The sequence below is a fragment of the Malus domestica genome, chromosome 14, assembly GCF_042453785.1.
Source record: "Malus domestica chromosome 14, GDT2T_hap1".
Classification (NCBI taxonomy): Eukaryota; Viridiplantae; Streptophyta; class Magnoliopsida; order Rosales; family Rosaceae; genus Malus; species Malus domestica.
In genome coordinates, this window is record NC_091674.1 from 16,950,305 (window position 1) to 16,965,452 (window position 15,148).

Here is a 15,148-nt window from a genome sequence, read left to right on the forward strand (position 1 = left end):
CACAATGCATCATCTAAGCGTAAGCTCCAATCCTTCCTTGTTGGCCCAATAGTCTTCTCTAGAATCTGTTTGATCTCTCGATTCGAAACCTCAGCTTGGCCATTTGTTTGAGGATGGTAAGGTGTAGAAACCTTATGGTTGACATTGTACTTCCTCAACAACGCCTCAATGATCCGATTGCAAAAGTGAGACCCTTCATCACTGATGATTACTCGTGGCATGCCAAACCTTACAAATATGTTAGTTCTAATGAAATCTGCAACCACTTTAGAATCATTAGTCCGAGTGGCTTTTGCTTCCACCCACTTTGACACATAATCAACTGCAAGTAAAATATACATGAAACCATTCGAGGAAGGAAAAGGACCCATAAAATCAATACCCCAAACATAAAAAATTTAAACATTGAGGATGGAAATCTGCGACATTTGATCCCTTGCACTTATATTTCCTGTTCTTTGGCATTTATCACATGTTAAGCAAAAAGTTCTAGCATCCTTAAAGATACTAGGCCAATAGAACCCACATTGTAACACCTTAAGTGTTGTTCTTTGTGTGCCAAAGTGACCACCACATGCATATGTATGACAAAAGCTTAAAATGGAATAAAACTCAGAATCATGCACACATCGACGGACAATCTGATCAGGGCAATATTTCCACAAATATGGATCATCCCATACATAAAACTGTGCGTCATTTCTAAGCTTATCACGTTGGTGTCTAGTGAGAGTGCTTGTAATTCGTTTAGACACCAAAAAGTTAACCAAATCAGCATACCAAGGTTCACTTACCTTAATGGACATCAATTGTTCATCAGGAAACGTTTCAGCAATGGGTAGGGACTTACCTAATCACGTGTTTAATTGAATCGGTCACATGTATTAAGAAACATGACTCATATTTGAGGACAATATCAATAAGATTATCCATAAGTAAAATATACACCAAACTTGAATCCAAGAACATAAAAAAATGTTCACAAAGTAAATGGTTTACTAAGGGGATTTGGCCAAGAAAGCCATCTATGTCAAAATTATGCTCTTCCAATGATGTTCGGTGGAGCAAAATTAGTCTCACATATTGACTACTAGAATGGTACTCCTCAACAACATTGGTAGGGGCATGAACAGGTGCATAACCAATGATCTATTCCATTGAGACGGAAGTAGAGTCTGCAGGGTTAAGGTTTAGGAATACTATCCCTTATTCTTGAAGTTTTAGGTCTTAGGTACCAAGGATCATGCTTCGAGCATGATGCCGCACTTTGGCAGACCCTGATTCTACTATATGTTGTAAAAACAAACTCGAAATTGGATTGTGAGAAAGTATGATATATGGTGTATTCCTATCGAAGTAGTGCATCACCATTCGGTTAGGCTTTAACTGAACCGATTCGAGGCATTAGGTAGACTCCAGCCGAACTGAGTCTATACCGTTCTCTCACGTTTATGGTAGTAATCAAATCCAAAAATTTGGTAAACTTCCACTTTCTACACTACTGCTTCAGAAGCGAGTTAGAAATAAGGAAGGACGAGCAAAGTATTATCTAGTCAAAATTCGATCAGATATATAAACTTCAGAATTGTACTCATTCATGGACGTAATCATGGTTTGCTTCACGCAATGTCTTTCATGATTAGATAGTCTGTAGGAGCGAGCCAAAGAGCCATGGAATCCTCATTTAAGAGGTACTTCCGTTTGTAATGCTTTGGGCATAAGTCTTCGAATAAAGATCATGGCGGAGGCTTATTCAACTCTTCCTTGCCATTGTCGACTTCAATGGTTTCTCAACTTCTTGATAATCTGGAGATTCACGTTTTGTACCCCACATGAGGTGATTTTTATTAGAAACATCCAAATTAGGGAAAATCAAACTTGTGACAATTCGACAATCCACCAAATTGGAGGGAACAAGATTGTGATTGGTGCTATGGGAATGAATCATCCATAAGCATCAAAGTTAGAACATTTGAGTTCTAAGACATGGTTTTCATGAAAAACGTCGGGTTTTCATGGGTGTATTGTTTTATGAAAACTTCGGGTTTCAAAGGCACTAAATTTGAAACTACAGGTTCAATTTAGTTTATGAACGTTTAGTTCATAAACGATAGGCTCCTGTAAGAACACATAATACAATATACAACTAAGTGTAGTTGATTTGGGTTGCTTCAGAAACTAAAGTGTGAGTGCTTTGGGACTACGAAAGCGAGTCAATGGTTCAAAGAAGAGAAATAAAATATTGAATCGTTAATGTCCAAAAGTGATTTTCAGGTCAATAATTTTGGATTTATTATCAGATTAATGGACAGCATGTCACTTTTAATTAATTCAATAGATCAGGACCAAACAAGGTTGATCGTAGAAGCAAAAGAATACAAAGTTTCAGGCCATATTATGGGCTAGATGGCTGCGAGCCATTCGAAAGAAAAAACCCAAAAAATTGGTTAAGGCTGTGAAAATGGGCACAAAAAATACATGGGTGTGAAATACCAAAAAAAAAAAAGCCAAAAAAAAAAGGGCTTTGGGCCAAGAAAACCACAGCCCAACACGTCTTAGCTGGCTGTTTGAGGCACGGCCTGCAAGGCTGTAACAATTCTGCAGGGATAGGCCATGGCTGTTATGCAGCCCAGCGTACAAGGTAAGCTACAAGCTTGCAATTGAATGCAGCCCGTTGCAGATGCAAGCCTAGTCAGCGGTTGGCTAATAGGTTGGGTGGAACAGTTGCAGGCAGTCTAACTTGCAGCAGGTGCTGGCTTTGATGTTGGGCTAAGAAGCAGAAGCTTCAGTAAGGCTGAAATGAGTCGAGGCACAGATTGAAGCTGCAGGCCCAATCGTGTGGAACCCAAGCATGCGAGTTCAGCAACTTCAAAAACCCAGGCCGTGGCCTAGCCCAAAAATTTTCCCATTTTTTGTTTTTCAAAATTTCAAGGATTTGAACCCTAATTGCTTCTAATTTCTTTCAATTCTTTGATTCACAAATTTCACATAGCATAAATTACGTAATGCATGAAACAAATATATATATTGACAAATATATGAACATATATTATATCGGAAGGAAAATATAAACATAGGGGGGTTTATGCATCATGGGGAATGTTTTCATGCTTCAAGGTCGTTTCAAATATCTTACTTTATTTTAAGCGTACTTGATTGACAGAAAACAATAAAGGCCTTTGAATTTGTAGAAGATCCTTTACAGAAAGCCGGAATTGCATCTCCAATGCAATTCAATAAAATAGTAAATTAATCATAAAAAGTAAATTAAATCAATAGCATGTAGATCAATTGAATCAATATCACGTTCAACACAAAAAAAAAAAAAAAAATTAATTGAATCAATAGCATGTAGATCAATTCAATAAAATAGTAAATTAATCATTAAAAGAATGATTAAAATGTAATACTCCCCTGATTGAAGATCAAACTCTTGTTAGCGCAGCGTCAAGAGCGTACTGATAACGTGTTGTACGCATAATTTACTGCTGATTGAAGATCAAACTCTTGTTAGTGCAGCGTCAAGAGCGTACTGATAACGTGTTGTACGCATAATTTACTGAACAATTATGAAGGCCATAGAGAGAGAGAAAGGTGCGGCAATGGTAAAGAGAAGAGAGAGATATGTAATTGTGGATGTGTTCTATTCCACCCCATTGTGCCTTTATTTATAATAGTATGGAAGGTTAATTCCTTACCCTTTTAGGATTACAACTCTTAATAGGTAATCAACTCCTAATTGGATATATTCCCATATCTACTAGGATTTACACAATCACATTCCTAATCTAATAGGACTGCAACAGAAACATAATAGAATAAGATAACTAGGAAATACATTCTTATTCTAACTTTGGGAAATCTGTCTAGCCACAAATCAGCCACGTTTTTTTACTTCCAGGGCTCCAAAACAAGCCCAAAACAACTTGAACTAAAGCTTGAGATGTCCTGAACATAATTTCAGAGACCTCGAACCCAAAAGACATCATCTTGGACACCAAAAAGCCTAAATAAGCCCAAAACAAAAGCCTATACTACGGTGGAAAATGAAAGCATATCAAGACAAAAGCCTAAAGTTCTCTATGTGTAGTTTCCAGGATTGGTGCATTATTTCTTAGATTTGGCTTCACACCGTAAGTTCTTTTACATCTGTCCGTTCTTTTACATCTCTCTCTCTCTCTCTCTCTCTCCAAATTCCAAGTTTATTTCCCTCATCCAAACATAGTGTAAAGTTCTCTATGTGTAGTTTCCAGGATTGGTGCATTATTTCCTAGATTTGGCTTCACACCGTAAGTTCTTTTACATCTCTCTCTCTCTCTCTCTCTCTCTCTCTCTCTCCCTACTATAATTTTACTAAGTTACATCTCTCTTTCTCTCTCTCTCTCTCTCTCTCTCTCCCTACTATAATTTTACTAAGTGAGGCTTTGGATTCGGTCCCTATCCACTAATACTCTTTGACTAAAACCTTAATTGTACTCAATTTTTTTTTATCAAAATCTCTTGACTTTGTACATCTCATTATTGCTATTAATATGCATTTTCATATGTTTGATATTAATTGCATGACATGTTTATGTGATTTAAAACCTCATATTATATGGCATATAAATTAAAAACGATTATAATAAAAAAGAAAATACTCAAAAATTGTGATTGAATAAATAGATAAAAACAGGTAAAAATATAACTTTGAAATTGTCACATCCCAGCCCGGGCTCGACTCCACCGTAACACGATATTGTCCGATTTGGGCTCCGACCACGCCCTCACGGTTTTGTTTAGGGGAACTCACACGAGAACTTCCCAATGGGTCACCCATACACTATAAATAAAAAATACGTAGATTTTACATATAAAAAAAAGGTACATTTTACATATAACAAAATGGTACATTTATAAAGAAAAATGGGTACATTATAAATAAATTATGAGTCTAAATAAAAAATTTAAAAATATGGACACAAAATGAAATTAATATATGGGTACAAATTAAAACTAAAAAGAAAATTGGTACAAATTAAAAAAAAAAGGTTGCAAATTAAAAATAGTACAAACTAAAAATAGAAATACATAATACAAACCATAAATATAAATTATGTAACGTTCTAACACTAAATGAATATATTTTAGAAATAAAATTTAATTATGTTGGTATGTAAATATAATTGAACTAATGATGTTCATTAAAAGTTAGGGACCTTGATAAAAAATTAAAAAGAAATAAGGTTTTAATCAATGCAATGAAAAAAAGAGGGATGAGAACCTAATTTATTCTTTTACTAAATTAGGTTTCTGTTATATTCATATGTAGCCTTCAGTGATTTCTTGTTATTTTGTGCCTCAGAGATTTGGAGGACTCTGATCCAGGAGAAGAGAGTGTAAAGCGGAATTGTAATGAGGTGGAAGGATTCCGATGATAATTGGGAAAACGAAGGTGTCTCAGAGAATGATAAACAAACAAAAGACAAAGGTGACTGCAACCAACAAGGCAATGGTGATTCTGAACATAAACAAGGCAACCAAAAAAAGATGAACACACGGTATATATGAAACTATTTCATCTGTTAATGCTCATGAGTGTAAAAGACAGTTGTGCACGACTTATCCTTTTCTAGTCTTTGGGGTTAGTAGATTCTGATAAATAAATGTTGTAGAGATATGAAACTCTCTGGAAGGCAATGTTGCATAATTTCGGAATTAATTCAAGGGCTTTTAGCAGTTTGAATGAGTAGAATTGGTTTGAGGAAATTTTCATATTTAGCTTTATGTTGTTAACAACAATTCATGCCTACTCAAGAAAAGAAACCAAAAAACTATTTAATTAACAAGTTCATTACACTAACACCTATTAAGGTTTATCGAATTTTCATAAAATCTTCTCACATTTGAGACATTACACAAATACTCCCTCGCATTTTAATTCACTTTCACATAACCCCTTTAGTCAAAATTTTGCTAATAAATTGACAATTTTACCCTAATAACTATTACTTATATAATAAAGAAATATATTAGAAAAAGAAAATATTAAAAATAAATTAATTAAAAACTTCCCCTCTCTTCTTTCTTTTACTTATTTGCACCACCACCATTCTCCCCATGTCTACCTGCTGCCCAGATCCTTCAACTCCTCCACCAAACATAAGTCATATATTTATCAAAAAAGAAAGACAACAATTGATCATTCCACTACGGCAAGAAGAATTATTATCAGTCACTATGGAAAACTCTGCACTGCTGTTGGCACCGAGAGTTCCGGCGGCGCCATGGCCATGAAAAGCAGCCCATGTATTCTATGGTTTGTATGATTTGGAACAACATTCCGAGATGGGTATAAGGATTCAATTGGGTATGGTCGGGAGGGGTTATTTGAAAGTGAAGTAAAACGTGAGAGAGTGTTTCTGTAATGTCTCAAACATGAAGGAGATTTGTAAAAACACAATAAACTTCAAGGAGTGTTGGTGGTGTAATTAACCCTTTAATTAACCTCCTTGTCAGCTAAGGATGCAACTTGTATTGGGCCAATTTGAACCTCTCATATCCAACCTGACTTTAAACCAGAACAAGCGGGTTTTTTTTTAGTTATAATATGCCTGAACCCAACCCAATTTCAACCTGTTTATTGATTGGGTTGAGTTAGGTTGACCATTTGCCCATCCATTCCCAACCCAGTCCGACTAACCAAACACAATTTAACCAGATTGTAACTCATATCAATTAATGGTCATACTACACCCAAGTGAGCCAAATCTAAAAACCAACGCCCTTTCTAATATATTTTTTTTAATAAATTACCCTTTATAATTACTTAAGCTTTTAGGGAATAAGAGGCTTTAATTGGATTTGGATCCCATCTAGATTCAAATTGTGGAGATCTTCACATCTTAGCCATTTATCGTACATCGTGCGTTCAAAAAACATTTGACTTTTTTTATTTAAAATTAAACACAAATAGTACCTGACAAAAACGGACCGCACGATGTAAGATGAACGACTAGGATGTGAGGATCCCTAGGATTCCCACGAAGAGGATCAGGAGAGGATCCTCATCTGCTTTGATTAGTCAGCTCATATTCTTAGTCTCTAAATCCTAAAGTTTATAGTAGATTGATTTATGAAATTAAAGTTAGCTAGCTTTGATTCTACTTGACTTAATTTTTTTTGGAAATTCTTGGAAACTAAGTTGTTACAAGATTAAACTTGAAAAAGTTGGCAACACGAACCTAACCCAATTAAACCCGAGCCCAAATGAACCCAAATGAAATCCAACCTGAACCCAAGCCCGAATTGTAAAAGATAGGTTAGGATTGGGTTGACCTTCCAACCCGCCCGAGTTGCACCCATGTCCGCCTCGTTCAAATCTCTCATATAAACGGCTAAAAATCTTGAAAATATTTAATTAACCTCTTTGTTAGCCTCTTCAAATCTCTCCCATCCTATGTCAGAAATATGTTTAAACCACAATTATAATCTTATTTTTTTTCCTTACACAATTATAATCTTTGAATCCAAGTCTTTCCAACAAGGCCGTCTTTGATATTTCAGAGGCCCTGTCCAACAACATCTGCACTCTTACCAATAGGAACCTTTATAACTACTTCAGCTAGAACTATGGTGACTGGTCTGCATCCTCAAGTATTGCCTAATGTGCTCTAGAGCCTCCCCTCCCAGCTATGTGATAGGTTTTTTTTCCCAATGAATTAGTCAGGTTAACAATGGAAACGGTAATCGTTACTTACTACACAAAACTCTCTCGAGTTCTCTTTTTATCTCTACTACTTTTCAGACTTAGGCATCAAAGGCCCTATAGCGAACATCCTCCCAGTTCAGGGTGTTCGTCAATTATCTAACAACCTTTATTCTTTTGTAGGTGAAATTTCGTCAAATCAGCTATGTACGAAATTTGCATCCACATGCCTCATTTTGTGAATCTTCAAATTTCGTAGTACTATGCTTGAATTCTTATGTTTTCGTGCTTATTTGCTAAAATTAGAAATCAAATCGCAATTTATATGAGTCGAACTTTAAATGTTTCAATTACAAATAAAAAAGAATACCTCTAAGCTATAGTGCTAAATTTCAATGTCGAATGACCAAATTATTACCAACATATTCGGTTTAGTTTATGATTTAGACCTAAAATCGAACCAAACCGAGTTTTGGGACCAGACCTCTAAGATTTCAGTTTTCTGCCTTCCAGTTGAAGCTTTTCTTTTGGTGGCGCTGCAAACTCACTACAGAAGCCTGGTGTCAACATCAGGAAGTTGGTGAGAGACCCTACAAAAACTAATTGAGCCGATGACTTCCTTTTATGGATTCTTTACAGTTTACACTGACACGAAAGAAGAAGCTTCTTCTGGCCTGCAAAGACCTAATAGGAAACCCTAGCCAATATTATTTTGACTGCTTTTGTGACATTCTTCTGCACTTTATTTGACTAATTATACAAGTGGAAATTCATTATGTTTATGCACATATACATATTTCTTCAACAAGAAAAGAATCCCAGCAGGGAAAATATTCACTTCATCAAGCCAACTGATTAAGATGCTCATTACTGCGGTTAAAAATTCACGTTCGAGAGAGATCGAGCTTAATGTAATGGGTACAAACCAAAAGTAACAGATATATACACTTGTCCAAAGCCAACTACAACACTTTCAGCTAAGCTATAGCTTGAAATGGACATCGCTCCTACTCTCAAGTAGTGGGGAGACAAGGAGAATAAAACAATTATTTGCCGTAAACGAGGACTACTACTGACTGGACAATTCATAAGAAAGTTGAGTTAAATAGAGAATTTATGCACATACGTTGTATCAGTAATTATAAGAAAATTGTCTACTGTCTATGTTTTAGTCAAACATTAGTCTAAATAATATCGTTTGTTCAAAAAAAATAAAATAAAATAACATTCACCTCAACTTAACTAGTTATTTCAATCGAGAGATCTTAACTCATATCATTTTATATATCTCAATCACTTAACTTCAATTATCATCTACATAAATTTCTAGGTTAAATAGATTTTTTTATTTATGAAATACTGTAATATTGGGTCATTGTAACACCACGTGAGACATGAGTATCATTTTTTTTATATGACAAATTTGTTCATTCCTCAAATGAATCTCTAAATGATATTCCTCGTTTCTTTGGATCTTAAATGTTTGTTTTATGTCACGGAAGCCAATTTAATTAGTTTCAAAGCATTAGTTGTAAATCATAAATCAATTAAGCCATGATCATCGAACTTCATGATTTTCACATATAAATAAAGGGGTGTGATATCCACACACCCCATTTTACTTCTCACACACCTTTTTAATTTTTGGCAGTCAGATCGGATGAATTGAAGAAGATCAACGGACATAAATTATCAAGGGGTGTGTGAGAAGTAAAATAAGGTGTGTGGATAGCACACCCCTAAATAAAATGTGGAAATACATTAAACAACCAAGCATACCTTGGTCCATGACAACGAACGTTATGATATCCCAATCAGATTCTATCGGCGGAGGAGGAAATAGGTGTTCTCTCTCTTGCCTCTATTTGCACGTGAAAACACTAATCGTGTTTTTCACCTATCAAGTGCATATTAGATGGGTATATGCAATATATATAAGTGAGGTAGAGAGAGTACCCATTTCCATTTAAAGCACATAATCAATTACCACCCATCATTGTAATTCGGTAGGAAAAATTTCTCATAATTTGACCAATAGGATTATTTACAAATAATAATATCCGTTAAACCCTACATATCATATGGATCGTGTCATGTGGACCACTTTAGAATATTAAAATATTCGTACATTCTCCCACTTGGTCCATAGTGACACATGTTCCTTTTCAGGTTTAACAAATAAACATTAAGCACGCAGTAAGGTTCGAAATAATCCTTACTATCAATTGATCAACATAAATACTAATCTTAAGCAATTCACTAGTGCGAGTCATGGTGGTTGTACATCAACAAGCGACATAGTCCCTTCCATGTACCACAACACTAACAATTACCTAAAACAGTCTGTTAGTGAGAAACATATATATAGGTCTGATAATGTCTTTGTCAAAGACATTCCTGTTATCATTCATCCAATCACATATAATGGAAAACAGGAAACACCAGAAACATGTTCAATTAACAAGCTCATAGTGTCAAGCACAATATTGTCATTCAACATATTCTCATAAACAAAATAAAAATGACAATCATCATGGACTACGACCAAGCCCCATTCTTTCAACATGATCATTAAATGCCTTCGGCCCCAGCCCTTTTGTTAAGGGATCTGCAATCACAAGCATTATGCTTATGTGCTCAATAACGCTCTTTGTTTCTGAACCTCCTCCTTAAGAGTCAAGTATTTTATATCCATGTGTTTAGCACCATTAGAATACTTGTCATTCTTAGAGAAGAAGATAGTGGCAACATTGACCCAGAAAATTCTCAACGGCTTAACAATGGAATCAATGACACCAAGCCTTGAGATAAAGTTTTGTAACCATAATACATGATTTGTTGCCTCAAATCCATGATATAACAACAGCATATTGCTTTGCACTCTTCTAGGAAATTGCTCCTCCAACTAAGAGAAACAAGTAACCAAGAGTTGATCTTCTGTTATCAATACATCCAGCAAAATCTGAATCTGAATCACCAATGACTTCTAGGTTATTAGATTTTCTGTACGTAAGCATATAGTCTTTCATTCCTTGCAAATACCGCATCACTTTCATTGCAGCTTTCCAGTGATGCATTCCTGGGTTGCTTTGGTATCTGCCTAACATCCCTACTGCAAAAACTGATGTCTGGTCTGGTACAAGTTTGTGCATACATCAGACTTCCTACAACATATGCATAAGGAATACTTTCCATCTGTGCACGCTTAAATTCATTTTGGGGGCATTGCAGAAGGCTAAACTTATCCCCTTTCTGAATTGGAGCAACACTATATGAACATTTTTCCATACCGAATCTCTCTAGAACTCTCTCAATATATGCTCTCTGGGATAGGCCCAACACTCCACGTGATCTATCTCAGAATATTTCAATTCATATCACATAGGCTGCCTCACCCATATCTTTCATTTCAAAGTTCTCCAAGAGAAACTGCTTGGTCTCATGTAATAGACCAAGATCACTACTAGCAAGCAAAATGTCATCAACATACAAAATCAGAAAGATAAACTTGCTCCTACTGACCTTCAGATATGTACATCGATCCGCGATGTTTGCTTTAAAACCAAAGGATACAATGATATTATCAAACTTAAGATACGATTGTCGTGAAGCTTGTTTAAGTCCGTATATTGACTTCTTTAGTTTATAGACCATGTGATCCTTTCCCTTTAATACGAAGCCTTCAAGTTGATCCATGTGGACTTCTTCTTCCAAACTCCCATTCAAGAATGATGTTTTCACATCCATTTGATGTAACTCTAAATCATAATGAGCTATTAATGCCATAATGATTCTAAAAGAGTCTTTCTTTGAAACTGGTGAGAAAGTCTCTTTGTAATCAACGCCTTCTTTCTAAGTAAAACCTTTGACCACCAATTTGGCTTTATATTGTTCTATATTGCCATTAGAGTCGCGTTTGGTCTTAATAACCCACTTACACCCAACTCTCTCACAACCTTTAGGCAATTCAACGAGATCCCAGACTTCATTTTGGTCCATTGATTTTAGCTCATCATTCGTGGCATCAATCCATTTACTAGAACCAATACAGTTAACGACTTGTGAAAACGAAACCGGATCTTTATTTATTCCTACATCAATGTCAGACTCTTGTAGATATACCACATAATCATCCGAAATAGTATGTTTCCTTTTTCTTTAAGATCTCCTTAATGTTATTTCTTGTGGTTCTTCCACTACACTTTCATTTGTGATAATCTCATTCCGGAGCAGATGGTCATTAATTTGTTGTTCAACATTGTCTAATGGTTCAACATGTGTAGGAACAACAACTTGCTTAGAAATTATAGGTGTAGGAATCTGCACCCTAACTTCATTAATGACCAATTCTTTAGGTTTTTCGCTCCTTCTGGTTTCACCATTTTCAATGAATCTGGCATTGCCGGTTTCAACAATTCTCGTACTATGATTTGGACAGTAAAACCTATATCTTTTGGATTTTTCTAGGTAACCAATAAAGTAACCACTAATCATTCTAAAATCCAACTTCTTTTCATGCGGATTATAAATTCTTATTTTTGCTGGGCAACCCCAAACATGCAAGTTCCTTAAACTAGGTTTCCTTCCTGTCCACAGTTCAAATGGTGTTTTGGGAACTGCCTTACTAGGAACCCGGTTTAATAAATATACAGCAATCCTAAAACAATACATCCACAATGATATAGGCAAAGATGCATTACTTAACATACTCCTAACCATGTCCATAAGAGTACGATTACACCTTTCAGCAACACCATTTTGTTGTGGCGTACCTGGCATAGTGTATTGTGCACATATGCCATGCTTTTCAAGGAGTTTTGCAAATAGACCAAGACATTGTCCTGATTCATCATATTTTCCATAAAATTCACCACCTCTATCCGACCTGACAATCTTCACCTTTTTATCTAATTGTCTATCAACTTCAGTAATGAACACCTAAAGGGCATTCACTACTTCAGACTTTTCTTTCAATAGATAAATGTAGTCGTAACGTGAAAAATCATCTATAAAGATGATAAAATATTTTTCTCCACCAAAGGATGGAGCATCAAAAGGTCCACATATGTCTGTATGAATTATTTCAAAAAGCTCTGAACTTCTTATGGCTCTTTTCTAGGTGTGTTTGGTTTGTTTGCCCATAATACAATCCACACACACACCGCGATCAGTAAATCTAGGTTCGGAAGAATCTCATTCTTTACTAATCTTTCTAACCTTTCTTTGGATATATGACCTAGTCGTTTATGCCACAAGAATGAAGAATTTTCATTATTTAGGCTACGCTTAGTTCCAACATTATGTGCATCGAATTAGAAATATGAGTCGTAGCACCAGAGTCAACCCACCAAGTAGTATAAGGAACTTCAGTTAAATATGATTCGAAACTTACATAAGCCAAAGGCTCACCTTTCTTTTCAAACCATTCTTTGTGTTTCTGGCAATTCCTTTGATAATGCCCAGGCTTCCTACAGAAGCGACATAAATCACTTTTATGTTCCGTATCATGAGCCTGAGTAGCATTAGCAGGTCCATTCACCTTGGGTGATCCTCTTTTCTTGCCCTTTCCAGGCTTTCTTCCAAATTTTTTTTCAGCTCCTTGACTTACTAAATGAACGGAATCTTCTCCTTGCTATTTAAGCCTTCCCTCCTCTTAAATGAGTTTAGTGGCCAATTCATCAACATTCCACTTTTCCTTAATAGTGTTATAGTTGATTTTAAATGGCCCATACTGAGGAGGCAAAAAGTTCAAAATAAATTGAAAAAGAAAGGAGTCATCCACATTCATTCCAAGAGTCTTTAGCTTTGCTGTTATATTAGTCATTTCAAGGACATGCTCATGCATGCTTCGCATACCATCAAATTTCTTGGGGGTAAGCTCAGCCATTAATGTACAAGCAAGAGACTTGTCAGCAGTCTTGAAACGAGTCTCAATATTTTTCAAGTATTCCTTAGCAGTTTCAGCTTGAGGAAGGCCAGTCTTTATGTTGCTTGCTATAGTCATTCGCATAAACATCATGCTCAATCTATTCGATCTCTCCCAGGCATTATAGAGAGATTTTTCATCAGTGCTGCTTGCATTCGTAAAAGCAGTAGGTTTATCAATTCAGAGTGCTAAATCAAGATCCAGGACACCAAGGTGAAACTGAACTTGCTCACTCCAATCTAAGAAATTTGTTCCATTGAGTGAGGGTATAGACCGAGCAAGCGAATGAAGAGATACAGGCATTGACACTGCAATTCAAAAGTGCTCACAACATTAATGCTTTGAGTAATAAAAAAAACACACGTGTAATAACAATACGTGTATTATCATATTCTCCTTTGGGTAGATACTACAACAATACAAACAATCATCGATGCATAATACCTTATTGATAATTGTACATCTCTAACAAGACAAGTTTCGTTATCTTTGTAAATCTGAACAAATAAAAAATGAAATATACAATTCTCTCCACATTCATATTATCAATCATATGAGCAATTAGTCTACCTTTTGGTGACCCTTAAGAACTTATGACAAATGAAAAACATATTACTCATGTACAAACCTTTAAAACATAATAAGGTTTTGTTCGTTCATATGCATCATCCTACCATGAGTAATTGATTAATCATCATTTAATTTGAATCCATGTGATCTTTCTAGTTTGGCCACTTTGGTGACTAACAAATAATTTCGTAAGATGAATTACAAATTAAATGAATGACGTTTATGATCGTAATGATTAGTCACAGGTATTCAAATTACTTTAACTAATTCCAACTAAAAGAATCGCCTAGATTGCATCATAATTTCTATACCCAAATATGCAATTCGGCAAAAATTGTAATAAAACTAAGATTACAATTTCTTAATCCCAACATGCATAATTGATACGTGCAAATAAAATATAATCATGTCTACCTCAAAACATCAAACATTGAACCCTAATTAACCACCGATTCAATTGAAGTTCATAATCGTAAATGGAAAATCATGAGAGCTCTCAACTAAGCTCTGATACCAAATGTAAATCATAAATCAATTAAGCCATGATCATCGAACTTCATGATTTTCACATATAAAAAAATACGGAAATACATTAAACAACCAAGCGTACCTTGGTCCATGACAACGAACGCTATGAGATCCCAATCGGATTCTATCGGTGGAGGAGGAAATAGGTGTTCTCTCTCTTGCCTCTATTTGCACGTGAAAACCCTAATCGTGTTTTTCTCCTATCAATTGCATATTAGATGGGTATATGCAATATATATAAGTGAGGGTGAGAGAGGACCCGTTTCCATTTAAAGCCCATAATCAATTATCACCAATCACTGTAATTCGGTAGGAAACATTTATCATAATTTGACCAATAGGATTATTTACAAATAATAATATATGTTAAACCCTACATATCATATGGACCGTGTCATGTGGACCACTTTAGAATATTAAAATATTCTTACATTAGT

General features: G+C 35.4%; 1 long non-coding RNA gene across 1 annotated transcript; it reads right to left on the reverse strand.

Annotated features, from left to right (window-relative positions):
• Positions 1–13,023: 13,023 nt before the first annotated feature.
• LOC139191590 (uncharacterized) lies at positions 13,024–14,906 on the reverse strand. Its single transcript, XR_011575675.1, has 2 exons — positions 14,794–14,906; positions 13,024–13,921 (listed from the first exon to the last, which is right to left on the reverse strand). It is a non-coding gene; the product is annotated as an uncharacterized lncRNA (long non-coding RNA).
• Between the last annotated feature and the right edge of the window lie 242 nt (positions 14,907–15,148).